Genomic DNA, 23,804 nt, shown 5'->3' on the forward strand with positions numbered 1-23,804 from the left:
TAATTAAACTCTTAGCAGCAACATACAGCTCGCAATACATGAATAAACAATAAGAAACACCTGGTCTAATCCTCACAGAGCATTCAGCAAGCACCTTCACCATACAAACACAATTTTCAGCTGTCACAAATGGCTCTTCAAGCTCTGCATGGTCCCTCCCACACCAAGCCCAGCATATGCCCAGAAGAGGCAGTGCATTAGTTGCACCCGGCTTTCCAAATATCTGTAGAGATCGGGTGCTTTAGAGGGGCTTTTTTAATGTTTTTATCTAATAACTGATTGAATCAACTCTACCTAAAAGTGCAAAAAAGCCCCACTGAAGCACATGAATTCTACAAATGCTGAGGAGCTGGGTCAAAGTAAGACGCTACTGCTTCCAGTTGAGTGCAGGTTTGGGGGTTTTTTCCCACGTCTGTCAGTGCCTGAAATTGTAGAGAAAACTTCTAGTGAAGACATGTTGGCATTAAAAATGACTTGCAGCCACTACTTGGAAATCTCAGAGACCAATCGAGCCCCCAGTAATTACATCAACAGCTCATCTCCAAAGAAGGCTCTATTTTATTATTATTTAGACAGCGCTTATCTAAATGGGCCTATGCAGCAGATGATACATCTTCCATTCTGGGGAATGCATAGAGCTTCTTAGTTATGGCCTGATTCTGCAAGGTGATTTATTGCCATCATCATTACTGCTGCTGCTGTTACTACTGTTAAAATAATTGATTTTACAGACCAATTGCCAGTCTCCCTCAAAAAAGAAACTGTTGACATGAAACCAGAAAAAAAATATTGTTTTTTTCTCAGTGGAACAAAATGCTCCAAAAATGTTGGACAGTATGAAATTTTCCATCGTTCCTGAAAGGATTAGTTTAATTTTGTAACTTTAAAGGCATTAATTCAATGTAGCTAATTTTTGCCCCCCAAATTATTTGGAAAGAAAGAAATTAAAAAGGCCTATTTGGGGAAATTACAGAACAAAAGATGATCCAGTTTGCTGCAACAGCAGGGGGCAGAGCAATTCCCACTAGCTGCCCACTTTCCAAAATTGTCTTTTCTCTTTTTGTTTTGGTAATATAGGTTATTTTCAGTTCTCAGTGAATAAACTATTGATCCAAGCATTAGAGCAGCACCATTTTTTACTGTTAATGTTTTTATTTACTATATTTGCTTGAATATAAGATGATCTGATTATAAAACACCCACCCAATAATTAGAGTCTATATATGGAAAATTTATAAATTTGATATAATTTTCCAGATAGAGAATCTAATTTTTGGAGGTTTGTATTGACTTTGGCCCCCTTCCACTGCTACAGCAGGGAAAATAAATCTAGGGGTATCAGGTAGCCCCTTTACTTTCTGCCTCCCCAATTTCTTTCCATTTCAGCCAATTCCCCCACACCTTACTGTCAGATCCTGCTTTCTCTGAGCACATGGAAATGAAGAGCAAACTCAAAAACATTAACCTTGAAATAAATTTACCTGTAGTAATTTGCATATAGTAACCATTGATATAGCTCATTCAGAATTGATACATTTTACTTTTTATAAAACTGCTGCTACATTTTAGCACATGTATTCCATAAACAAACTTTGACACTAGCTTATAAATCAAACAAACTTTTTTTTTGTTGCAAAAATCTCTCTCTCTATAAATATATATATGCACATCTATACATCTACAATTCTGTCTCATGACCAATATGGTTCATTGGACAGTCCAAACCACACCTTTACAGTTACACTATTCTTATTCCCATTACAGTGGAATGTCCCACATGTCTGCATGCCTGTCACCATCTCCTTTACCTGTCACAATCATGCAAAAGATCACCTCAGTACCCCTCTTCCCGTGCCCCACCCCACTTCTGTTTCCCTAGCACTTTCATTTATCATCATAATCATCATCATCATTGTCAACATCTCCCTCATCATCACCATCATCACCATTTACGGTGGTGGTCCTGCTCCTGAACAATCTGTGCCATTCCTTTCTCTTGCATATGATCTCCACTTTCTCCTTTCCCATCATCTTCAACTGTCTTTCTGTAGTATCCCTGCATCTCAGACCCATTTTGATGCAGTCTTTGACTGAGGGGTTCTTGTGTCTGTTTATGAGCAGATTTCTGGTTTTCCACAGAGTGTTCCCAAAGCAGAAGATGAACTGGTTGAAACTGTCTCGGACGGCCAAAGCCGACTCGAGGTGATTCAATAATTACTCGTTCGTCAGGGCGGGCTGGTGAATAGAGAGGCCGAGAAAGCTTTATGGTTGTAAAACTTTACTTATGTCGCTTGCTGTGGCGACGGAAAACGGTCCGGTCATCTGAACAACCACGTTAGTTGTTCCAGCTGGCAGGGCTCAGGCCAGCACGTCCGTCTACAAATCGGGCCGGCAGGGAAAGGGATACCTCTGGGATTGCGCTCGGCGACGGGGAGACGAATCAATAGGTGATCAGGCTATCAATTAGCTCAGCCACGAGTCAGATCTCTTCAGAAGCACTCTGCAGCGTGCTCAAAGTTCTCCGACTTGGGTGGAAGTCACGCTAATTTTTAAACGGCCAGCAAGCTAATTACTAGCCGCCACGTGTGCATAATTTAGAACTGGCCAATAGCGGGACACAAATTTACATCCGAATGGTGGGAACTCTCTTGCACCGGGGGTTTTCTGCAACAACAGAAAGCCTTTTCTTTTGCAAGAGGCTCTCATGTGGCGGGAAAATTCCACCGTGCCGAGGCACCAAAACCACTGGGTTATGACAGAAACAAGTTATCAGGGCTCCCTGCTACTTGGTCAAGTGACTGAACAGCACTGCCTCTCCAGACAGGGTCTTTACCCCGTTACTCTCAGTAGTACAACTACTCTTCTCCACACCCCCCTGGTGATGGGATAGTACCAGAAGAGATAGTCAGTTGTTTCACTGGTAGGTTTGCCTGGAGCAGTTTGATGGGCTTCCCTGCCCCTTGCTGTTATTCCATGCCCTCATGAGGAGTACCTGGCAGGTTACCTACTATGCCTGTGCAAGTTGGCAGCGATTTGATCCGGCTTCAGATCCGGCCACTTCAGATTCCAGTGATCCAATCTGGAGCTCCGGACTGGGTTTCTGCTTCAATCCAGCTGAAGCAGCTCCAAAGCTTCAGAGCCGCCTCAGAGATCCAGCCATAGGGTATAATGGAGAAACAATGAAATATCTATAACTTTGTTTTTTGTCTGATTTGGATGAAACTTGCAGGAGTGGTAGCCCCTGCTGAGAGAATTAAGTCTGCCAAGTTTCAGGAATATTGGTGGAGGGGTTGGGGGAAACTGTACCCCAAATTCTTAAAAGCAAAACTCATGTCACATGTATATGTTACAACAAAGAGGGGGTGAAAACTGCAGGGCTGGTAGCTCCTGATGAGGCCACGAAGCCTGCCAAGTTTCAAGAAGATCGGTGCAGGGGTTTGGGGGTGAAAACTGCACCTCAATCTGAGGACAAGCAAAAATCATGACATGGGTGACCCTGTGTGTGTTAAGGCACAGCAGGGTGAAAGCTGCAGGGATGGTAGCCCCTGCTGCGGCCACAAAGCCTGCCAGCTGTTAAAGGGATTGGTGCAGGGAGGTTCTGGGGTCCTGCACCTCTAGCTGCTGATGGACAAAACTCGCGACATGGGTGCTTGTGCAACTGACTGTCTCTTGTCTTGGGGCAGTTAATTGTCTATATTGATTATTTCTTCTCCTTAGTCTCTGTTTTTGTAGTTGTTAATTGATGGTAATTAACTGACTACATTAGGTAGGTACTGTGTGTTGAGCTGGTCCCTGAGTGAATCATGACTGATAAGTAACTGGTAACACAGGAGCTTAGCAGCCAGGTCTGCAGTAGTGTCTCCCACGCCCCAAGACAGAGACAGTCAGTTGCACAAGCACCCATGGCACGAGTTTTCCCTGTCAGCAGCTAGAGGTGCAAGGCCCCAGAAGCCAGAAGCCCTGCACCAATCTCTGTGACAGCTGGCAGACTACATGGCTGCAGCAGGGGCTAGCAGGCCTGCAGCTTTCACCCTGCTGCACCTTAACACACAGTGTCACCCATGTCACAAGTTTTGCTTGTCCACAGCTTGAGGTACAGTTCCCCCCAAACCCCTGCACCGATCTTCTTGAAACTTGGCAGGCTTTGTGGCCTCACCAGGGGCTACTATGCCTGCAGTCTTCACACCTCCCCCGCCCCCCCCCCCCGGTGGTGCAACACATAGACATGACAGGAGTTTTGCTTTCAAGAATTTGGGGTGCTATTCCCTCTGAACCCCTGCACTGATCTTCTTGAAACTTGTTGGGCTTCATGCTCTCAGAAGAGAAAACAATATCTGCAAATCTCATCCAAATCATACAAAAAACAACGAAGTTATAGATATTTCATTGTTTCCCCATTATACCCTATGGCCGAATCTCCAAAGCGGCTCCAAAGCTTTTCCAAAGTGCTTCAGAAGCTCCAACCACTTCAGAAAGCCTAACAAAGCCAGCACTTCAATCCGGATATGCTGCTTTGGACACTGAAGCATCCGGAGCTTCTCCAGATTCGAAGTTCTGTCTGAAGCCTCTCACAGCCCTACTACCTACCAGTTCAAATCCCTGTGCTCCTTCTGCAGGTCTTTGTGGAAGTTTTGCTCCCACACAGCCTGACAGCTGTTGCCAGGTAGTAAGTCTACAGAAGACAAGGTGTCTCTTGTCCTTTGCACCTTCTGCATCTTGCAGTGCTTTGTCAGGGTTGATGAGATCTTATTGTGCAGATTACATTGATCTGCAAGTGTTTTGGGACCTTCTAAAACCATGGTATCTCCATGATTTGAGGATTTGAGCTGGACCATGTGTAAACCTGCCAGTGTTACAGCAGGTGCTATGCAAAATATCTTACAAAGCAGATTCTTTTCTATGCTCAATTTTATTCTCTAAAACCAAAAGGTTCATGATTTACCATATAGCTTGCTGGGCTGGGCCCTACCAGAGTCACCAGTATGTCAAGGCATGGTGACCCCACAGTTCAGCACTGCTTAATATATGTATGTACACCAGATACCCCTCACAAAGGATCCATGTGCTAAGTAGCCCCATACTCATGACTTGAATCAGGTGTTCTTGTCACAAGCCCAGGGATCCTCCAAAGATGTATATACATATGAGGGACAGGGCAACCTGGTCTAGGACTACCTCATGGAGGGTGAGGCCACATTAATCATATGTGATAGACTGAGAGAGGGCCAACAGAGGGATTCTGGGTGAACTGTTTAGAGCCCTGTTTGGTGATGTTTGCCAGATACTTAAGGCTGGTGAAGAAACAGGAATATTTGAAATGGAAAAGAAAGGTGCAGCTCAGCTGTCACAGTTAAGAGGAAGTCAGAATTAATTCAGTTTAGTGGCTCACCATGACTTGAAAAAAAGTTGGTCCTGAGGAAGAATGCACTCAATTGGTATTAGCATATGTTTCATTCCGATAGGGTATACTAGCCTATCCTTTTGGTATATCATGATCAATTTTAGCATTGAATGGACTCATGTGTAGATAGACTGTAAAGGCCTATCCCTTGTGCTTCAGGCAGCCTGACCCCCGTGAGAGTCTCCAAATACAAGGATCTGGGCTACACAATTTATGGTGATGTGGTATTGTCTTCAGTTTTCCTTTTTAGCTTGTTTCTTCAGCCTTTTGGATTGGACACATCTGATTTCCAAGGGCTTGAATTTAGGGCTCCAGATATTCCTTTGGATTTGGGAGTATGTGAAGCCCCAAACTGATGAGCCTTGGATGTAGCATATTTGCTGGTAGTAGTGCCACACAGACTTGAATGATTTAGGCCTGCTTAGTTGAAATTTGGAACTTAATTCAGAACTGATTTGGCCCTGGGAACAAAATTTATTTTAAAAAAAGGTAGGTTCCCATTAGTATGCTTGCCCAATATGTACCACATGTTTTATAGTCATGTTCAGTGTTGGCTGCATTTAATCAGCCTCGCAGTTGGTTTCTATTATTGAGCACATGCTGTTTTGGGCAGAAGTTTAATGATAAACAACAAATTTAATGAGGTTTCCCTGTATGCAAATGTAAGGAGAAGTGCTTTTTCCTCAATGCTGATTGTGGGGAAAAGCCTCATTTGTATTTGGGGTAATTACTAGAAATTTGCATTGGAGTGGCCCCTGTGAGCTATAGTCTTGGACCAGGGTATAATGGTGCAAGGTGCTGTACAAATGTAAAATAAAAGATGGCCCCAGCCCCAAAGGGCTTGCATACTAGGTAAAGGATGATCCCTGTTTACAGGGTTTTGAGTGACCTCAGCCCCCATACAAAAGATGATCGTTCCAAAGTGTATGCATTGTGCTATACCAGTAGGGTCCAATCTTTTTACCCTGCGGGCCAGATGGGCAGCACCCAGTCTGTCCATAGGCCGAATCTGGTCAGTGGGTTGGATCTAAATCAACAGGGGTCTGATCTAACACGTGAGCAGGTGGGAGCAGGGCCCACTCTCGTAGGGGAAGAGAGGGGGTGGAGATTATATCCTGCAGGTCCCAAACCAGTCACGTGGGGAGTGAGGAATCACAGCCCAGTCATGATCTAGCCATATAGTGGGAGAGGTCTCAATCTGACCATGGTGGACAAGGCATGGCCCAGGCCCAATCTGGCTATGCAGCAATGGCCCAGGCCCTGTACAGCCATGGTTGGAGGAGGCATCCCAGGCTTGATCCAACCATGTGGCAACTGCCTGGCCTGGCCCTGATCTGGCTGCAGAGGGTTGGGGGAAGCATCCCAGGCTCATTAAAAGCTGTGTAGGGCTTGGTAATTTGGCAGTGGTAGTGGAGTGGCAGTATTAAATGCTACCGCTGCCATGCCACCAACTTTCCCAACCTATAGGGAGCCCTGCAGGCCATATGCCATGGCACTGTGGGCTAGATTTGGTCTGCGGGCTGGGGGTTCAGCTATACAAACAAACAGATGAGTTAGATTCCTACCCCAAGGAGGCACCTTTCCCAGCAGAAGGGGTTTACTTCATTGAGTAGTGTTGTCTTCTTCCTGTGGAACACAAGAGTCCATGGAGTTCAAGACCTTCTCAGAAATCCAAAGAGGACTGAATGGTGTTTTGGATGAAATAATCCATTAGTTAGTTTAGTAAATACAAAAAAGTAAGCAGGAGTTTAGACAAGCTCCAAACTCTTAGTCCTCTAATTAACAGGAGAGATTTTTAGCTAGAGGCAGGTTATTTTACAGCTGCTTGGTGCACTTTCCCATAAAACATTCTGTACTGTCCACACTCACTCAGAGACAAGACACCAGAGTGGCTAGGACTTTGGTCTCATTCAGGTTGCATTTCCTGCACTGCTGTGTCCTCTCCTACCAGCATAGAAGACAATGTTATTTTTTCAGAGCTTTAAGCCCACATCTGTTGCTAATCAAGACATCACAGTTGTTATTCTGACATGCAAGAGGCTCACTGAGCTTCACAGCAAGAGCAGGAATGGAGTTCAGCTCTTCCTGTAAACACCTAGCACAAACTATGTGCACTGAAGCAGCCCTCTCTGCAGCTATTAGAAGGCAAGGGGTAAGGACAAGCACTTGGGTTAACATGATTCCATCCAGCAGAGGGCATAGGTATGGGTGCACATGCACTTACATCATAGGCTTGTATTTTTGCTTTTTTTTCCCCATTAGTTCAGATCTCCCATTTCTGTGTGTGTGTGTGTGTGTGTGTGTGTGTGCGTGTGTTTGCTTTTACATTTTAACTTTCTTAATTCCTATCTTTTATCTCGGATAGGAATAACACTTGCCTTGTTGTTGATAAATTTATATCATTGCAATAAATCATAATAGAGAAATGAAATGGTTGCTATCATGAAAACACGGTACCTGAGAAAATATCTGTCCTTTTCTTATCCAGTTTTGCCATCTGCATGAGATTTATTCAGTTAATAAAGGAAGCTGCAATAAAGCAAAAAATAAGAGCTTCAGTTCTAAGCACATTAAAACATGTACAACATGATAAAGATTAATGTACAAAAATGTCTGGTCATGACAGCCAAATGGAAGGGTTAGAGTGATGTTGTAGCTATGATGTTTTTTTAGACTGGCCAGGTGGCATCACAATGTTCTCCTCAGAGCTGATGCAGTAGTATCTGAGGGCCTGACAGTAAATTACAGGGACAGGGGGTTATGTGTTTGGGATGATTGCTTGTCTTGTAGCTATAAGTATGGTGGTCATAACAGCCCAATGGAAAACACTCACGCTGTTGTTTAGCTATATCTTTGAGGAGAAAAGAGATATCATCACACACAGGTTTCCAGAGTTTGCCACAAGTATGACAAGCCCATGAAATTGATATAGACCGTGCCACCAGAACCAGTCCCTGTTCAATCATCCCCCAAAGCCACGCCCTTTCTTGAGCCACACTGGCTCTTGGATGGTCTGTTATTGGTCAGGTACCTCACTGTGTAGGTCCAGTCTTCTCTTGGACGAACTCCACTCCCAATGAATATATGGCGCTCCCAAACACTAATTAACTCCTGAGGTTTTCCCTAAACCAGCTAATCAATGAATGCTACCCCACATATAACCCCCCAAAACTGATAGGCTACGTAAAAGTGCCTCTTCCATTACACTATTCATGTTGTGGTGCCACATGAAAATAGGGATTCATGTTGTCCCCCCAGCACAACCTTGAATCCTTTCTGGGGTTGGTGCACAGCAGTAAAGATGAGGGACTGAGGCCCAGAATGTCCAAGGGACTTGGCCAGTCCTCGAGCCAATGGACCTTTCTGTCCAACTGGAATAGCTGATGTGGCACTTCAAGTGTATGCAGTTTCCTGTTGGGGAGAGGATTTTTTTCACAGCCATCAGGTCTAGATTATTTTTAATGGAAGCTTAAATTCTACAGAAGTGGAAGACATTCACCCAAAGAGAATACTATTTGTCCCAGACAAGTGGATTTTTAAAGCTATGATGTCAACCACATGGGGCTGGTTAAAAGGCACTCAATGAAACACTTTTCCCAACTAAAGAAATGAGACCTTGTTTGAATTTTCTGCATGAAAAGAGTGATTGTTGATTAATTTCTATCAGGAAAGTAAAAAGATCAAACTGGTTGGATCAAAAATATCAAAACATACTTGTATTTCCAAATCTATTTTTCCCTGAACATTTTGTTTCTTCAAAAGTTTCTATATTTCAACTGTTTTCTTCCTAATTGGGATGAAAATAAATCTCAAAATTTCATTTAATGTAGAATGGAAGTTCCAGTTTTCAATCAGCTCTAGAAATAAGCAAATTGCTATCTTTATCAAATGACAAGATCAGCAACTGAGCCGCAAAATTAAAAAGACGTTTAATTTTCTTTTTCCAGAAAAATGAAAAGTAAAAAAGAAGAATGTAACCAGAGAGGTTTTTAGATGTAAGTTTCTGAGATACACACGCAACATCAAATATGTCACTTAAATCTTGAGAATGCTATTTTATTAAAGAGTTGCTACTACTGCTTTTGCAAGCAGAAATAATGAGCAAGCAACAAGCAAAGAGCCATTATTATCACAGAAACAGAGAAGTGGAAGGGGCCTCCTAACTCATCGTGTCTAGTGCCCCCCACAACATTTACTGATGACTTTTAACCCAAAGAATCCCCAAAGTCTTCATTTAAAACCCTCACACACAAGTAAAAGAAAAGGCAGAGCGCAGGGCAAGGTGGCACCTTATAGACTATCTGGTTCAGAGAGGCATGAGCATGTTCAGGCTATAGCCTACTTTGTCAGATGCCGTGACAAAGTATAGCTTTATAGCATCTGAGGGAGTAAGATGTAGCCTATGAAAGTTCATTCCTCTCTGAACCAGTTAGTCTGCAAGGTGCCATCCTGCCCTGACTGCTGCCTGACTTCACACTAACAGAGCTAACCTCTCTCAAGTACAAGGCACAATATCTGAAACACCAAGAACAATCTATAATGTGCCAGGTAAAAGCAGAGGAGATGAGGGCACAGCCAATGCCCTGCATCTGCACTGACAGGGAAGTGTTTGGTTAATATGCACGCAGAAGATCTCAGGTGGAGGACTAAGCTTGCCACAACAGAGGAAGGCAAACCCCCCTGTGGCTGCATTAAAGATACAAGAAAAAGAGTGTGCATGGAAATGCATGGTTTGATGTTCTGCTCCATCTCATCCACCAAGTGACATTCACTGAAACTGCAGGTGGCAGAGAGCAACTGGAGAGATGAAACGCACAACCCAGGCAAGCAAGCCTCTGTTTGAATTTTCAGCCGACAGTCATGGAAGTATCCAGAATAGAAATGGTGCCAGAAGCTCTGAGGCAAGTGACTGGTCTGGCAGTGTTGCCAATGGTGGCAAATGCCATGAAATGGTACCCACTGGCCTACAAGCCGTATTATTTTGCACTGTAGTTGCACCTGTGAGGCCTGTTGAAGCTGAGCATCTCATTGTACTAGGTGCTGTACACTCAAAGAACAAAATGATGATCTCTGCCCTGAATCCTAGATAGCACCCAATGAAAACCTCATACATCATCCACCTGCTAGTGAAAAATTAGTCCCTATAGTATCCAGTCTGATTTCTCAAGCAATGGCACTTCTGGTTATTGCTGTGCTAGCCCCTGGAGTAGTCTTTCATCTTAATTCTGATCTCACTAAAACTAGCTTTACATGGTTGTAGCTCAGATGACTTCAAGAGGACCAATCCAAATTTCTGGGTCTGATCCCAAGGCAACTGAAGTCAAGGGGGGGTCATCCTCTCCACTTCAGGAGGTTTTGAATCAGACCCTGAATGAAATCATCATTGGTCATGGTGTCACAACACTGGATTAGAAAGGGCTGGTTGCTTGGGAAAGAGATATCCTTTACAATAGCCACTGAGGAAGGGAATGTAGAATGGAACCTTCCCTTGGGGCAAACGCATTGGAGAGGGCACTTGCACACCCCTTTGATCCCTGCTTCACCCAAAGTTTAAAGCCAACTGCCTGGCAGCACCAGCAGCATTTCCAGTCAGGGTGGGAGTCCCTTGACTTCATGGCTCATTGTCACCAACTGCATCCCTTGTAGCCACTTCATCCCACAGGGGTGTTAACCATGCTCTCTCCTCTTTAATGATCTTGATGTCCCATCAGTCAAGCTACCCTTCCATCTGCCACGCTGCTCTGTGGGCTGCTTCTGGCCACACAGCTCCTATCCCACAGCCGTGCAGCTGATTTCTGACTCATTGCAGTGAAGCTACCATTGGTTTTGCTTCAGTCTTCAATGGCATCATCTTGCCCCAGGACCTCGAGCCTATGAGTAAAGCTTCCAGGTTGTTTTTTTCCTGGAGAAAATAGGCAGTGTGCTTGATGGGACCGTGGATCTCACCCTCTGCCCCCCTTCGCAAAATCCTGGGTCTGCCCATGCCCTGTGGATTCCTGTTGGAAAACTCGGGGTTTGTCTCTTGAAGGTGCACCCAACCCTGCTATCACTGGGGGGCCAGGAGGGGTAGTTTGAAGGGGTGTCCAGGCACCTCAAGCTGTAGGGAGGGAGCGGGGGTGTGGGCTGTGCATGTGTGCATGTGTCCCCAGGCTGCCGGGCTGCCAGGGTGTGTGTGTGTGTGTGTGTGTGTTCAAGCTACCAGGTGTGTGTATGTGTGCATGTGTCCCCAGGCTACCAGGTGTGTGTGTCCCTGGGCTGCCAGGTGTGTGGGTATGTGTGTATCCAGGCTGCCAGGTGAGTGTGCGTGTGTATATGCTGTGTGTCCAGGCTGCCAGGGTGTGTGTGCATGTGTGTGTTTGTCCCCAAGCTTGCCAGGTGTGTGTATGTGTGTGTGTCCAGGCTGCCAGGGTCTGTGTGTATGTGTGTGTGTCCCAGGCTACCAGGTTGTGTGTGTCCAGGCTGCCAGGTGAGTGTGTATGTGCGTGGGTGTATCTCTGGGCTGCCAGAGCGTGCTTGCGTGCGTGTGTGCGAGTCCCCAGGCTGCCAGGTGAGGGGGTCTGTGTGTATGCTGTGTCCCCAGGTGTGTGTGCGAGAGCAAGCGAGCGAGCGAGCGGCGGGCGCCGGCGGCGCCGTCTCTAGGACCGGGCGGGCTCCGCGCCGCTCCCCGCTGCAGGGCGGTAAATTCCTGGCAGGCGCCGGGCGCGGCTGTGCGCGCGGACCCCTAGCCGCTCCCGGGCCGCGGGCGCAGAGCGCGGCGGGCGGAGCAGCCGCAGCGGGGAAAGTTGCCGCGCCGCGCCGCGCCGCGCCGCGCCGTGCCATGCGGGGCGGGCTCGCCCTGCCGCGCCGCCCCCCCGCGCACACTGCGGACAGCAGCTGCCGGCCGCGCCCCGGCCCGCCCCGGCCCCGGCCCCGGCCCCGGCCCCAGCCCCGGCGCCCCTGAGCCCGCGGGACATGCCGCTGCAGCCGCCCGGCCGGGCGCCGCCGGAGAGGTGAGTGCGTGCGTGCGGCGGGCGCGGGGTGCAGCGCCGAGCACCGCAGCGCGGGCCGGGGCCGCCGGGCGGGACGTGCCCGCGGGGGAGGGAGGCGCGGGGGCTGCGGTGCGGTGCGGTGCGGTGTGGTGTGGCCGGGACTCGGAGCCGCTGCGGCTGCCCCCGCTCCGCTCCCCGCGTCGGGGCGGTGGAGCCGCTTCCTGGGCCGCGGGCTGTCCCCCTCCCCGGCTGGCCCACGGCCTGGGGAGCAGGGCACACACGCTACAGACATACACACACGTGCCTGTGCACACACCTCTGTACATATACATATATGCATGTACACACACGCACGTGTATATATGTGCGCACACATGGAAACACACATACCTGTATATATATACACATATATGCACCTACATACATATACATGTATAGAAATACACACAAGTAGATGTACACAAACATACATGTAGTCACACGTACATGTGTACACACGCATATATGTGTATATGCATGTGCATGTACATGTATGTGTGTACACATGTTTGTGTACACACACTCATACATGTATATAAAGACACATACGCACATATACATCTGTACACACATCTATACACACACACACATACATATACGCATGTGCATGCATATACACATATACATGTACACAAATATACATGTGTACACACACGTACACATACACATATATCCATGCATATGAATGTACACACATTTATATACATACACATATACATACGCACCTATATATGTGCACACACATACACACATATATATACACACATATACACAGACAAATGAAAAGCAGATCCCCCACCCTGTGGTGGGCAGACGGGTGCCCACACCTGCAGTGCTGCCCACAGCAGGGTGCCTTGTAGCAGGTCAGATGGGGCAGTCCATGGGGGTCTGGGGTCGGGTGCCTCTGCTTGCACCCCACTGTGTGCCCTGGAAGGAGGCTTGTGCCCCTGCCTCTGCCAGGGGTGAGCTGGGGGGACCATGCTGTGGCATGGCTGAGGAGATGCTTGGTTCCTGCAACTTTGCAAACCCACCTGGAGATCTTTGGCAGAAAGGCGCCACAGCCGTGTTAACAGCGGGCCGATGTACTGCTGACAGGGGAGCTGGGGACAGAACAGGCTCTGTGCTGTTATCTTCCGCCTCATTTGTATCAGAGATGCGGCGAGAAACTGGGTAGTAGTAGGGCAAGCACCAAAGGTACATCAGCTTGCGTTTCCCTGAAGTAGAAATGTGGAATGATCTGATGAAATGGGACATTAGAAAGCAATCCTGAGTGCTGTGACTCATAAAAATGATGAAAGGGGAGAGGAACACTGATGGCTGCAACACCTCTCTAATACTAGGTAAGGAAATGAAAGGCGCCTAAACTTTCTGGAGGGGGGGATTCAATATTCCATTAAAAATATAATAATAATTAGACAGTAATCCCTTGGAAACTAAGCATTAACAACAGTTAAAGCATGCTTTGATATTCTTAAAACTAGGAGGATAAGTTAACTGCCCCTTTCAAGGGGATTACTGTGTATTGTAAGATACAGACTTGAGAACAGGCTTTTATGCATCCATAGATGTTTAAATTGCTTCTTATTAATTATAGTTAATGAGCTTTCTTCTTCAAAGGAGCAGCATTTGGATGCTCTTCATGTTAGCTTCAAATTATGTTGCCCCAAAGGATAAATTAATTCTCAGTTTACTAGTGAAGGTGACATTTTAGTGACAGTTTTTTAACTACAGTTCATAGAAGCATTTATGTTAGATGAAAGCATTTGTAATAAATTGAATCAAATTTGTGCTTGTTAAATAAGCAAACAAAAGAACACTGCAGGTCTACTAACACCACAAACTTACCAACAAATTGCATACATAGCCGAGACCCTTCCTTAGCTATACAAATGCAGCTCTAATGCAGCATGTTACATTCTACTTGATTAACTCTGCATTCAGTATTCAAAATGTTTTGACTTGTAAGGATGGTATTAGACTAGAAGGTGCAACATATTACAGCAATACCCAGTAGTTATCTCCATCTGCCTGTTGTCTTTGCCATTATAAATTCCTGTCTACGAACACTTAGAAGTCCGCCATAAATGTCTCAGTCCTGGAGAGGTTTAAGACCTTGGTTCATTGGTTATTACATTAAGGCTGCACATTCAGTTTTGTGCCTTCCAAATTTTTGTTTCTTTTCTGGTGCTGTGTGTCACAGTTTTGTCACTTCAGAATTTTTGGTGCTTTTTTTGGTGCTTTGTTTCTGAGACTGCACTCTTCCAGGGCATTATTAGTACAGTGCCACTCGGAAAAGAAATTAAAACATTACAAAAGTTGTAGTGTTAGAAAAAATACTGGTACTCCGCATTGGCAACAGCTTTGCTTCAACCTAAGTGTAATAGGATGCATACGTGTGTGTCTGTGTTTAATTATGTTTGTCCTGAGACACAACGTAAATATCTTTTGGCCACAGATTCAAGCCATGATTTACACAATCAAACTTTCGAGGCATTATTCTGTTAGGTAATAATTAAACATAAGGCTTACTCCTCAGAAGGTGTAAATCAGCCTTGTTCTATTGATTTAGATGGGATTATGGCAGTTTACAAAGCTAAGGATCTGGCCCAAATGTGTTCAGTGCCGTTGCTTCATACATGTGATGGACACTGTCTAGGAAGCATTTATTTTCATTTCACCTGCAAGGGCTGCTTTCTGGAAGAGTGGTGCAGTACAGAGGAGGTGTTAGTGCATGTCTGCAATACTGTAGCCTATGCTGGTGTGTTGTGCTGATTTGGGGTACAGCTCCATTTCGTTCCCTGCCTTCCCAGAAAAACCTGCATGCTGGATAGAAACTTTGCAAGGGTTGTTTTTTCCTTTTCTTTTCTTTTTATTTTTTTGCAGATTGTTTGGTTGGAGGCCACAGTTTGCCTCAGCCATGGGTGAAGCCATGAGTTCAACTCCCTGAAACAGGTATTCTAGGGATACTGCACAAAGCCATAGCTCTCAGGTCAGCCCTGCTCACAGCATGCAACCTGCCCAAGACCTCTCCAAAGGCAGGTTGCACACTGAACTCCAAAGCTGGTATGGCCCCTGAGCACTGTCCCTTCTCAGTGAACTGCCCACTGTGTGGGAGACCTGTCATTCCCTGTTGGAATCTCCTTCTTCCTCCTAAACCTGAAAAGGTACTCGTATTGTTGAAGCTACCCACTGTTTTAATGCCTGGCTGGATCAGGGGCCATGGCTATATCCATTCTCATGCAAAGCTTCCACAGGGGTCTGGCCAGATGGGTATGATTCCATAGGGGCTTCTGCCCTCCCACTTCCATGCCCCTCTCAAAGAATCCAACGGGTTTTCGTCATGTTCACCTACAAAGGCCAGAGAAAACAAATTGCTCCTGTTTTCAGCTCTACGGTTCTCTGGCTCTTTGGGCTCTTTTTGCAGTGGCATTAAGTATGGCTTAGCATCACTAGGCACGTCTCCACATACAATTTATGCAACTGAATATACTCTGGCTCAGTTTGAGCCAGAGTAATCTAATCCTGACATCACCATCTACATGTGCACTTAAGCATGGTAATTAACTGCACTGCCGGATACCTCCTGTATCTGACAGGACTATCTGGCAGTGCAGTAAATTAGTCTACTGTGCCCTAATTGCTGCCCACACGTAAATGGTGGCACTTTACTGCGCACCAAAATTAGTCTGCTGTTCGGTAAAGTGTCTTAGGCTTTCAGTGAATTTTGGATCACAGCCTTCATGCAAGGATCTGGGCCATATTGACTTATTTTTATTTATTTGTGTGATTTATATGCCACCCTTCACAACAAAAGCTCAGGGTGGCTTACAGCAAGAGAAACAGAACAACTTAAATGGACAACTAGAATAAAAAAACTAGCAAAATAAAACAAAATAAAGCAGACTCACTAAGCAACATTTCAGCCTGGTTTGGGTTGCTAAATGCCTGCCCGAACAGAAGTCTTGCAGCACCTCCAAAAGATGCCAAGGTTTGGACTCTGGCAGGGCTCAAGAGGCAGGCAGCTCTAGATCCGAGTTGCAACTGCCAAGAATGACCTCCTGTATATTTTTGCCAGGCTCTCCACTGACCTTAGGGATCACAGTGGGGCTTAGAGGGAAGGTAGTCCCTTGGGTATGTAGGGCCCAGGCTGTTTACAGCTTCCTAGGTCAAAACTAACACCTTAAATTGTGCCTAGAAAGCTGCTGGGAGCCTGTGCAGACACTGGAGAACCAAAGTTACATGCTTCTGGTAACTCACCCCCATCAGAAAGCAGGCCACCATGCTTTGCACCAGCTACAGCCACTGGACCATTTTCAAGGGCAGCCCCACGTAGAATATGTTGCAGTATTGTAGTGTGAAGTTACCAAGGTATGGATGATGGTGGCCAGATCAATCTAAAAGAAATGATTACAGCCTTCTCACTGGATGGAGTTAGTGAAAGGTGCTCCTAGCTACAGCTGCCACCTGAAGATCCAGGCGCAGAAGAGGATCCAGGAGAACCCCAAGGCTGTGAATCTCAGTGACAAGGGGAGACTGAAGCCCATCAATGATGGGTGTTCCACTCCCTGCCAGGTCATATGATCTGCCTACCACCATCACCTCTGCCTCATCTAGATTCAGTTTTAATTGGTGCAGCTGCATCCAGTTCCCTCATATACATCATGCCCCATCTCCACTCATCCTGACTTTGAGTTATTCCTTCCATCCTGTCCCACTCCAGGGACACTCCAGGTATATAGACCAGGCCTGGTTAAGCCCCTTCTGTGTCTTAGTCCTTCTGTCTTTCTCTGGCTCTGTGACTGCATTATAACCTACTGAAGCAAACCCTATTTTATTGCCCTGATGGAATTTGTTTAACCTGATAATCCTACCCCTGATAGACCTATACTAACTGTTTTACAGGGTCAGTGAATAATTTCACTAGCAAGCCCAGTTCATGTACTTATACTTTGTCCATAGTGGAGCATTGCTTAAGAAATGCATCTCCAAAGCTTGGTCCATCTTTGCATTTTCTGTTCTCAGGTGCTGTTATTGTATTTGTATTAAGACAGCTCCCAGAGATCCCAGCTGAGATCAGAGCCTCATTATGCTGAATGCCATACAGATAGGTAGTGAGAGTCCTTGCACTGAGTAGACACAGCTTAGGAGGGGAAGGGAGGCAAAGGGAACACATATGGCTGTTCCACAGGAAAGTCAGTAGCTGAGGCATGATTAGAACCCAGGTCTCCTGATCCGATCCAGTTTCTATTAAGCTTCCTACAGCACCATGCAGCCATGTGCTGTTAATACATGACAGCACATTGGTCTCTGAAGGCTCCTTCTAAAAAATGAAATTACAAAAGTAATGTCAACTTGAAGCCTCTTGGAAGGATGAGGTCACCAAGCTAAGACCCAAAAGTCATGCTGAAAGAGTGAGGCCCATTATCAAAGTAGTTTCAACAATACTTTCATAGGCATACCTCAGTCACTAGTCAAGTGGTAGAAAGTCACCAAAGGTTAATTGTGTGCTGTCTGTGTGTCTTGGTGTTGGCCTGCTGTACACATAAGCTCTGAAGCAATCACCGGTTTTTCTTAGGCCATGGTCTAATATTGCAGCATTAACTCAACTGCTTGATCAGTAAACATAAACCTTTTAGGAAAGTAAATGTCATTACCCAGGAGAACACCTATTGCCACCATCAACATCCCAGTCTTTCTGCTTGGTTTATTTCCTTCAATTACTTGAATATAAGATGAATCCCCAATAATTAGTTTTGATATAGGGAAAATTTATAGATTTGTTATAATTTTCTAGGCGTAGAATCTAATTATTGGAGGTTTGCCTTTAATTTGTTCTTCTCCCACTGCTACAGAAGTGAAAATTAAATCTGGGGACTATGTAGCTGCCTTTTCCTTTGCCTCTCACAACTCCCTCACCCTGCAGCCCCTTCCCCCTTTTCTTATTGGCAGACCTAGCACTCTATGAGCACATGGAAATGGGGAGCAACTTTAAAAACACCGATCTTGAAATAAACATACCTATAGTAATTGGTATGTTGCACCACATAGACCTAGTTCATCCAGATTTTATGCATTTTACCGTATTTTAAACAGCTGCAAGTCTTAGCACAGGTACTTCATAAACACATTTTAAATAACACTTTGGCACCTACTTATATATAGTACAAACTATGCATGATATTAGTTCAAAGCCCAAAGGCTCATGATTTGTCATATAGGTCATTGGGCTGGGCCACAGCAGAGTCAACGGTGTTTCAAGCCATGGTGACCTCACAGCTCAGCACAGCTCAGTCTGTGTGTGTACTCCAGATACCTCCCACAATTAGCCCCCAGCTCATGACTGGAACTGGGTGTTCTTGTCATGACTCCTGGTATCCTCCAAAAATAGATATGTAGATGAGGCATGGGTAGGGTGACCATACATTCTGGGCAAACCAGGACAGTGCTCACTTCTGTAGTTTAGTCTCAGCTGATTGGTCAGAAGTCCCAGAGTGGAGTCCAGCAAGAATGTGGAACAGCATGGCGCACCAGGCAGGTGGGTGGGAAGGCAGTGCTGCTGCTGGGCAGTTTCAAGGCAGGCAGACTGAAGCAGGCACCACCCTACTCCAGTCCTCCCACCTTGTGACTACCCAGCAGCAGTGGTGCCTGTCTGGCCACCTGCCTAGTGTACCATGCCAATTTGCATCCCCACCAGACTCTGCTCCAGGACTTTTGACCAACTGATTGGAAGTGGACTACAGAAGCCGAGACTGTCCTGGTTTGCCCAGGATGTGTGGTTACCCTAGGCAGAGGACAGTCTGGTCCAGCTTCACCTCCTGAAGTACAGGGCCACACTAATCATGTGCAACAGGCCGAGAGAGGAGGCGGCAGAGGAATTCTGGATGAATTGTTTGGGGCCCTGTTTCGTGATGTTTGCCAGGCATTTGAGGCTGGTAAAGAAACAGGAATAATTGATAATGGGAAAGAAGGGTACAGTTCAGCTGTGGGAGTGAAAAGGAAGGTGAAATGTATGCAGTGTAATGGCTCATCATGACTTTAAAAAGAGTCAGTGCTGAAGGGAACTGCATTTAATGGACACTACCATATAGCGGGTGTTGGGGGCAACAAGAAGATTTTATGAAGAGCTACATCAGAAGAAGGAAATAGATAGGAAGAAGATGAAGGGTTTGCTGGAAGAGATTAAAGAGAGAGTAGAGGAGGAGGAAGCAAAGAAGATGGAAGACGAGATGAGCTTAAAGGAAGTGGAAGAGTGCTTAGAAACCTTTAAAAGAGGGAAATCACCAGTAGCAGATGGACTACCTATGGAATTTAATGAGATGTTTTGGACATGGGTAGGGAGGGATGTAATGGAAGTTTTTGAGGAAATAGTGGAAACAGGAGAGACAAGGAAAGATTTTACAAGAGACGCTGTGATTTTACTCTTTAAGAAAGGGGAGAAGGGACTCCTGAAAAACTGGATATTGATTATGCTCCTTAATATGGACTATAAGTTAATGGCCAAGATGCTGGCTTCAAGGATGAAGAAAAACCTCCAGAAGGTAATACACGAAGTCTAAGTATGCTCAGGAGCAGGTGGAAGGATCTCCAAAACAATCAGAGTGATCAGAGATACACTGTCCCACATCCAAGAGAGGAAAACTGACACAGTTATAGCAAACCTAGATTTAGAAAAAGCATATGACAAAGTGGATCACGATGATATATTCAGAGTGCTAGGAAAATGGGATTCTGAAAGAAATTTTTATGTTAGATAAGGTTATTGTATAGAGAACCAGAGAAAGACACAAAGAATAAGAAAACACAAGGTCATAAGCAGGGTGAAGATACTGGGAGGGAGAGAGGTAAAATCTATCTTGCACATGGATGATATAAATATAGTAGTTAGAGATAGGTTTTGATAGAAAGGGTGCTAAAGCATACATCAGACTATGGAGAAGCAATGTGGGCTAAACTAAATAGATAGAAAAGCACCATAATGGGAGGGGAACTGAAAGGACTTGGAGAAGATGGGCCTTCAAATAAGAGAGAGAAAAATCTGAGTGCTAGGGATTCCAAAAGACTATCTGTCTTGTATGCATACCAGCCCAGCCCCTGGCTTCTTTACTTTTCATTCCATCCAGGAAGAGCACACACCAACTGCTGAAACTTCCTTAGCCTGACGAAGGGTTTTTGAACCCGAAAGCTTGCTTAATAATTATTTTCCAACTATTTGGGTTGGTCTAATAAAAGATATCAGATTCACCCAAGGAACCTTGTCTGCCAGGGATCCCGAAAAGCACCATAATGGGAGGGGAACTGGAAGGACTTTCAAGTTGGGCCTTCAAATGAGAGAGAGAAAAATCTGAATGCTAGGGTTCCTGATGGAAGATATGTAGGAGAGACCAAACAACAACTGCGCACCAGAACAAATGCACACCGGAAATCTATCAAAGGCAGGAATACCCAGTTACCTGTGGGGACACATTTCTCACAAGAAAACCACTCTCTCTTCAGTCTCTCAGTCCAGATCCTCAAAGGAAACTTACACAACACTTCCCAGAGACGAGCCTATGAACTCCACTTCATCAACCTCCTGGATGCTAAAAATCATGGACTAAATATAGACATTGCATTTATGACACATTATAACCTGCCTGACAGCTGACTCCCCAGGTATCTCTCCATTATTCCCCGCCTGCCCCCCCACCAGCCTGTCTCTCACCCATTGACTCCTCAGTCTACATTTTCACTGACTGCCTGTCTTGTATGCATACCAGCCCAGCTGCTGGCTTCTTTACTTTTCATTCCATCCAGGAAGAGCACACACCAACTGCTGAAACTTCCTTAGCCTGACGAAGGGTTTTTGAACCTGAAAGCTTGCTTAATAATTGTTTTCCAAATCTTTAAGTTGGTCTCATAAAAGATATCAGATTCACGCAAAGAACCTTGTCTGGGATCCTGATAGACACTAAGGAGAAAGGTGATACAGCATGGGAAAAAGTGATGGTAAGGCTACAGTAAATGCTTTGGTTATGGTATGGAAGGACACTGTCCTTTGCTGGAAAATTGGTGGTGGTTAAGGCTAAGCTACTGATGATTTTTCTATATACAGGAATTGTATTCCCACTGATGTGGTCGCAGATAGCAAAAGTACAGAGGGAAATATGGGAGTTCTTCTGGTGTGCCAAAAGCGAAAGTTTGGCTAGATCTGAACTGTGCAACACAAGAGAGATGGGGAATAGGGGCTGCCAGATTTGGGATTGTTCATCTATATGAATTACATAAGTGTGGCATGCAGGGCAGTAACAGAGGGAGAGGTGAAAGCAGCGCATATCATCCGATTTCACACACCTGCAATTTTGAGGAAACAGGGAGTATATCAGATCTCTTTGAAGAGTCGGTGGGTGTGATAACTGCCAATTCATTACATCAGGGTGGAATGTTTTATGTAGAGGTATAAAATAGGGAAGGTAGGTCTGGAGGTCCTGAAGGATCATAAGGAATTGATGAAAACAGTAAGGGAGAGAGACAGGATGGCACCGGCAGGAAACTTCACAGAAGGGCAAGTGAAGAAGGTGTGAGGAACAGTGGCAGGTAAACAACTAAAAGGGGAAGATGCTGACCTAGCATGGATGTTTGTAAGAAATATCTTGCTCCTTAGAGAGGTGCAACACAGATGGGCTCATTAGGGTGTCCAAGGGGAAGGTGTGGGTCCACCACTTTCTGAGTGTCACATAGTTTCAGTTTCATAGTTGATAGGGTTGGAAGGGACCTAAGCAGATCATCTAGTCCGACCCCCTGCCATGGGCAGGAAAGGATGCTGAGGACAAATGACCCCAGCTAAGTGGCTGTCCAGCCTCCTTTTGAAGACCCCCAGGGTAGGGGCAAGCACCACTTCCCTTGGAAGTTGGTTCCAGATCCTAGCAGCCCTGACTGTGAAGTAGTGCCTCCTGATGTCTAGCCTGAATCTACTTTCAGTCAGCTTATGACCGTTGTTCCTTGTTACCCACGGTAGTGCTCGGGGGAACAGGGACTGTCCCATTGCCTGCTGGTCCCCCTTGGCAAGTTTATAGGTGGCCACCAGATCCCCTCTCAGCCTTCTCTTGTGAAGGCTGAACAGGTTCAGGTCCCGTAGCCTCTCCTTGTAGGGTCTGCCCTGCTGTCCCCTGATCATGCGAGTGGCCCTCCTCTGGACCCTCTCGATGCTGTCCACATCCCTCCTGAAGTGCAGTGCCCAGAACTGGATGCAGTACTCCAACTGCAGCCTGACCAATGTTGCATAGAGGGGGAGGATCACCTTCTTGGCCCTGCTTGTGATGCATCTGTGGATTCATGACAAGGTGCAGTTAGCCTTCCTGACCGCGTCCTCACATTGGCGGCCCACCTTGTTCATCTTGGAATGAATAGTGACTCCAAGATCCTTTTCTGCCTCTGTGCTGACAAGAAGGGAGTTCCTTGGCCTATAGGTCTGCTGCTGGTTCTTCCTCCCCAGGCAGTACCTTGCACTTGTCCGTATTGAAACCCATCCTATTCTCATCCGCCCACCTCTGTAACCTGTCGAGATCTAGTTGTAGCCTGTCCCTCCCTTCTAGTGTGCTCACTTCTCCCCACATCTTAGTGTCATCTGCAAACTTGAACAAGGTGCTTTTCACCCCCTCGTCCAAATCGCTGATGAAAATATTGAACAATGCGGGCCCGAGGACTGAGCCCTGGGGAACCCCGCTGCCCACGTCCCTCCAGGTCAAAAATGACCCGTCCACCACCACTCTCTGGATGCAGCCCTCCAGCCAATTTGTGACCTATCTGACTGTGTAGGCATCGACACGACAGTCACCTAATTTTTTAATGAGGATGGGGTGAGAGACAGTGTCGAAGGCCTTCCTGAAGTCCAGGAAGACTACGTCCACCACGACACCTGTGTCCAAGGCTATTGTGACCTGGTCGTAGAAGGCAATCAGGTTGGTCTGACAGGACCTGCCTCTAATGAACCCATGTTGATTGCCCCTAAGCATAAACTCCCTTGCTGGCCCCTCACAGATGTGCTCCTGGTTAATTTTCTCAAAGAGCTTCCCCAGGACTGAGGTAAGACTAATGGGCCTATAGTTTCCTGGGTCCTCCTTCCTCCCTTTTTTGAAAATGGGAACCACATTGGCCCTTTTCCAGTTGTCAGGCACCTCACCAGAGCACCATGAGTACTCGTAAAGCACCAAAATAAACCTGTTATTAGTGCAGGAGATGGTACTGTATGGACTCATACCAAAGGGATCAGATAAAATGTTCTTAAGGTCCTTATTAGCATGTTTTATAACTAGTTTATGGAAAGTAAGAAGCCTCCAGTTTTTTAAGGGGTTGGCTTTTCACTGAACGATAATGCCTGAAGCTGCATGAATTGAAATACTACATCTATTGGGACAAGG

General features: G+C 45.9%; 1 protein-coding gene across 4 annotated transcripts in view; it reads left to right on the forward strand.

The window, feature by feature from the left end:
* The first annotated feature begins 12,066 nt into the window (after positions 1-12,066).
* Positions 12,067-23,804, forward strand: part of SYNDIG1 (synapse differentiation inducing 1) — a 175,371-nt gene continuing 163,633 nt past the window's right edge. The window contains exon 1 of one of the 4 annotated variants that reach the window (XM_059720260.1): positions 12,067-12,390. The gene's annotated coding sequence lies outside the window, so the exon portion shown is untranslated. The remainder of the gene's footprint in view (positions 12,391-23,804) is intronic. The other 3 variants (XR_009458940.1, XR_009458941.1, XM_059720261.1) reach the window with 3 other exon arrangements.

This window comes from Alligator mississippiensis, chromosome 1 (assembly GCF_030867095.1).
Source record: "Alligator mississippiensis isolate rAllMis1 chromosome 1, rAllMis1, whole genome shotgun sequence".
NCBI classification, from domain to species: domain Eukaryota; kingdom Metazoa; phylum Chordata; order Crocodylia; family Alligatoridae; genus Alligator; species Alligator mississippiensis.